The sequence below is a fragment of the Lactuca virosa genome, chromosome 1 (assembly GCF_052849685.1).
Source record: "Lactuca virosa cultivar CGN04683 chromosome 1, Lactuca_virosa_CGN04683_v6, whole genome shotgun sequence".
Taxonomy (NCBI): domain Eukaryota; kingdom Viridiplantae; phylum Streptophyta; class Magnoliopsida; order Asterales; family Asteraceae; genus Lactuca; species Lactuca virosa.
The window spans coordinates 94224355-94230354 of NC_136426.1; positions in this window are offsets into that span (position 1 = coordinate 94224355).

Sequence of the window (6000 nt, forward strand, 5' to 3'; positions counted from 1 at the left end):
ACATATGTTTCTTTTTCATGGTTTTCATTGCATGCATTCATTCCTAGCCTTTAGGATCTTTCTGTCCCTTTTTGTTCTATGTTTCTTTTTTTCCATCTAGAAATCGTCCTGTTTCGTCTGATTCTTGTTCTTCCTTGAGGACAAGAAAGGTCTAAGCTTGGGGAGATTTGTTAAGTGCATTTTGTGCACCTTTTTGCACACCTTTTAGTCCCATTTCATGCATCTATTTAGCATAATTGTTCTTCCTTTTTCTTGCATTTCAACATATTCATGTTAGTCTCTAGAACAACCTTATTTGCACACTTTCATGTCTTTTTCAGGTAAACCAGAGCTTGGAATGCGCTTTGGGAGGTGCCGGGAAGCATTGGTAAAGATTTCAGAACGAAAAAGTTGAAAAAAATCAAGTTTAGAGTCGGAGTCAGAAGGGTACACGGGCCGTGTTGGATTTACACTGCAAAATCAACACGGGCCGTGTTGACCAAAAGGAAAGCTGTTGACCAAGCTGAACACGGGCCGTGTCTTTTTTACCCTATGCTGAACACGGGCCGTGTTCGACCCAAAAAAACTAACTTTTGGCAGTTTTCCTATTTTTCATATTACGAAAATTGGGTCATTTGGGGACACACACAACATATCAGAGCATATTTTGAGAAGGGAATTCGAAGGTTATTGCAAGGGATTGATCAATAATCATTTGGAAACATTATTTCTAGTATTTTGTAAGTTGTAATCACACATTATTTCCATCTTTTGTTCTTGTGATTTGTTCTTAGTCATGTGTGGCTAAGAAACCCTAGTTTCTAGTTCTTGTTCAAAACATGTTGATTGCTTGACTTGAAGCATATGATTTGATGTTTGATTTCTGATTCTATTCTAGTGATTATGTTTTTGTTTAAACTAGAACCCTTAAATTTGATTTGTGTTTGATTGCCCACTTTCATGAATTGAATTTTTGTGCAGTTAATTAACTTTTAGAGCACCTAATCGTTCTATTAAGTTAATAATTGGTAACAAGCAATAAGTTTTCTTATTGTAAAACATATATCACATGTTTTCACACTTCCGAGCGTATGAGAAGAAATGAACATTGTTGGGAAGCTTGTATAAAACTTAATGCAGTTTTTCAATGCAATCTAAGAGCGTGTTTAGTAGGGGTGAGCGTGGTGCGGTTCGGTGCGGTTTTTGGCTAAAACCGAACCGAAAACCGCAACTTTGGGTTTTTGAAGTTTAGAAACCGCACCGTTCGGTTTGTATGCGGTTCGGTTTTTGCGATTTTTTATGCGGTTTTTTGCGGTGCGGTTTTTTTTGCGGTTTTTTGTCAGTTTTTTTATTTGGTTTTGTTTTGCCTTTTAACTAAAACTTAGGTAAGTCAACGAGTTACTTTGATTCGGATGAGGAGTGTTAATCATTTCTTAAGAAACTTTATATAGATATGAATCGATACCACTACTTATTGGTTTGAACTCAAATGACATAACCACTCATCCAACATGCTTCTAATGCGTGAATATAATACGAATTAAATATAATATTTGTTTCGCAGGTACATGAGATAACATCAATTAATGTATTCGTAAAAATGATACTATCATCACTAGTACTCTTTGTATTCATATGTTAAAAAATATAATAAACATTATTTGTTTTTGTAAATATACTATATATATGTTTAAAAAATATATAATCATTCTCTGATAAGATAGATATTTATATTTATAAAAAATTTAATTGTCATGAGTTCTTCATTCTTACAAATATCAATACTTAATATATATATATATATATATATATATATATATATATATATATATATATATATATATATATATATATATATATCGGCGCGGTTCGGTTTTTTGCGGTTTTTGCAAGACTAGAAAACCGCACCGCACCAAACATTTTCGGTTTTTGCAAAACTAAAAACCGCACCGTCGGTTTTCATTTCGGTTTCGGTTTTTCGGTTTCGGTTTATGCGGTTTTTTCGGTTTTTTTGGTTTGCGGTTCGGTTTTTGCTCACCCCTAGTGTTTAGGTTGAATTAGTAAAGCTAGGTCTAGTCAAAGAGCGTGTTTTGGTTAGATAATTTGGCAAGCGAGAGGTATTAGAGCGTGTTAATATCTTTCAGTACCAACTTAGAATAACAATCATGAATTACATCAAGTCATGATCAAGTTGAACAACAACATTGAGAACTAGAACTGGAAGCACTTTTACAATTTGTTTACAAATCTATTTCATTTTGTGCATGCTTTTAAAGTAGATTGTTATTTAGTTATTTACTTTTGCAAATAAACCCCCCCCCCCATTTGTGACCAAAGTACCTTGTGTGACATCCGCCTAAAATGGATTCGGTTCAACCCAACCCAATTGGAAATTTAATAAACCCTACTCAAGATTACTTGACGCTAATAGGATCAAAACCCACACACTACGATATAAATTGATGTTAACAGCAACATAGTATAGTACAACGTTATAACTATAATCAAATTAAATTTTGATACCATATTAAAATCAAATCAAAGTATAATGCTCTAATTAAATTAAAAGAATCAAACTTGAATGATATAGTTAAACTTCAAATCAAAGTAGATTGTTATAATCAAATAATAACCTATCTTTTATAAAACTCCATTTTTATAAACTTTCCATTAAATTTTATAAAACTCTATTTTTATAAACTTTACTTTAAATTTTATAAAACTCTTATATTAATTATGTAAAAGATGCTTGTGTTAGTGGGAAATTATGAAGGCCACCAAAAGCAAAAAGATTATTCTCATGGTCTCCCACTCACACCTCCCATCCACTTTCCTTTCCTTTTTCTCCCAACATATTATTCTCTTCACCACTTAAACCTTCTCTATTCTATCTCTCACTCTCAATCTCGAAATTCATCCAAGAGATACTCATATTCCAGCCAAGAACAATCTATTATACTCAAATCTTCATCCCTCTTGAAGCATTCATCAAGGTATGTTGTTAAAAGTTTCAAATTCATACAAGAAACAAATTAAATCCACCAAACTATCTAAAACTCATTTTATGCATAAACCTGATTTTTCTCAGAATCCCCTCAATAAAATAAGAAGTTCTGGAAATTTTCAGAAAATAACTTATTTTTATTGAATTACTATAATTATTGCAATAAAGTAGGGCAATAATTCACATAAAATACTTTTTGCATTCAATAAATTCTGAGAAAATTCTGGGATGACCCATATATTGATTAAACATAATTTATGAAGTTTCATGCATTTATATTACTGTTTACTATTATTTATGATTTTATTGATTAATTAATAATGAAATATATAAAAAATACTTTTTGCATTCAATAAATTCTGAGAAAATTCTGGGATGACCAATATATTGATTAAACATAATTTATGAAGTTTCATGCATTTATATTACTGTTTACTATTATTTACGATTTTATTGATTAATTAATAATAAAATATATAAAAAATACTTCCCATAGTCACAAATATCCGAAACTTGTACACTGGACTCTATATCAAGTTATAAAACTATGGTTAATTTTACAGAATTTTTGGGAATCATTTATTATTTTTCCCGAATTTTGTTGTTGTTTAATCATTAAAGTATTAAATAAATACTAAAACAGTTCAGAAAAATATAAAAATTTTACAGTAATTAATATTGTATGAAATAATGATTTCCTAATAATTTCATAATTTTTCAATACTGTTTACTATTTAAAACCATTTTCCTAAATATTTAAGCATGTAAAAATGCATTTTAATGATTATTTCATATAAATAGTTGTTAAAATCTGTAAATAATTATAATTGGGCAAGTTATTATTTTAATAAGAAATTATTAAAATCTGGCCTAAATTGAAAATATAAATTAATTATGCAAAGTAATTAATTCAATTTAAAATTCATTTAACAAATGAATACCTTAATATTCTAATCAAAATGAATTATTGTTAATTCATCTAATATAAGAATATGTGTCTAATTATTTGTATTAGTATTCTATTCTCGTTTAGCAGTTCCTAAACCAAAACTATTAATTATATTAGGTTCAACGACATTTTGACCCGAACCGTCTATCGTACGACACACGCATTTCGTTTTGGGACTAATGTGAGTAATCTACCCTATATTTTTATAATTTTCAATACTTTTGGGGTGTATCATGTGGTTCTAATATGTTCCAACTTCATTTTATTGTTTTATCACAATTGAGACATTGTTGGGACATTTATACGTGAGTCATTAATTGTATAACTATTGTTTGTTTACGCTACATGTACTTGTAGTGCATTATCATTTTTAGTCTAATCTCCATGACTATGCCCGTATTCTTGAGGTACGTTATGGACAATAATAGCGCTATTGGGTTGACCACCCCGCCTTGGGATTCTAAGGTGATTGATCGCACGTAGTTGAGTGTGTTTGATGATTAGATGCTCCATCCTATATATATTTATATATATATATATATATATACATATGTATATATAGGGTGAGGACTTATTGTTGTTGTTATCATTTGTTAATCAGTTTTTGATTTATAAACCGTTATCTCAATTACAATTGTCTGCCGACTTCAAAAGAAAACAAATTTCAATTTATAAATGTTTCAACTTTACAATTTTCTCTACTAAAACTAGATTACTCACCAACTCTCGTAGTTGACCTGTTTTACCCATGATGCAGATTTGAAGAATGAAGATTGATGAAAAATAGGTTGTGCCTTAGAAATCCACAAGACAATTTAAATTTGATGTAATAAATGTTGTTCGTATTTGGATTTGTATTTGTATGTTGTGGATCTTGTTTGCATACTTAGTACTTAATTGAATCTAATCATATTATAACATAGTTGTCATGAGACTTTGAACAATATATCACGCCTTGATCGATTCCGACAAGGATCGGGGTGTGACAGATTGGTATCAGAGCCCTTGACTATAGGGAATTAGGTTAATTGCCTTGACCTAGTCTATAGCCTCCAGGGTCCTCTCGTATGCTAGTTTATAAAATGCACACACAACTGCATGCAATTCGCACTTAGAAACTCCTAGGAATACCTTTGTGTGTTAATTGCTCCCTTATGTGCATACGTATTACTCCTGACACTTATATGTGTGCATACACTTGTGAATATTCTCCTCTTTCTCTGAAAATCATACACATATTCAAGTAGTTTTGTATATACATATATATTCCTTAGAGCTCATAGGAAATTCAAAGTCATCCACTCTAGTTGGGTAGGATCATAGTAATGGACGCATAGTAACTGGAAGGGGGAGGTGCTGGTAGCCCGAAAGTCCTGACTAGGTAAGCATTCGTATACATCCCAATCAACCGAGGGACCAGTTTGCTTACCTGGGGACCAAAGGCGAGAGTTCCCAAACCTATAGGCCAAAGCGCGTCATTCACATTACTTTTGAGCCATCAAAATACCCGACCTTATCAAACGTATCCGAAAGGATACACTCCAAAATGCCCAACTCATTGGACTATTAAGTTCCCTAATGGGCCTAGAAGTGGGAAAGACATGTGAAAACTTAGTTTTGTGGGGGCCCACGCAAGTGCTACATGTTTCACATTTAGTAACCATGGAAAGCCCAAAAGGTGCCCAACACTCCTAACCATGGCCCAACAAGTGTTTTACAATTATTTTACCCAACAATGTCTAAAAACTTTATTTCCATAATCAATTTACAAATAACTCACAAGTCTATATGCGTGTTTCTCGTAGATGGCATTACGACCCCCATACGCTGCTCGCAACAACCGAAGGCTAGCTGCCCTTATCGCCAAGGAGGTAGCAAACGTCATCCCAACAATTGCAACCCAACTTCATTCTCTTCAGCCACAAGCTCCAGCAACCACTCCTCGTTGCTCGTTCAAGCACTTTCGTGACTGCAATCTGCCTTACTTCAAAGGCATTGATGGTGCCACCGCACTCCTCACATGGATTGAAGAAACGGAGAGTACTTTCATCCATAGCGAGTGTCCTGA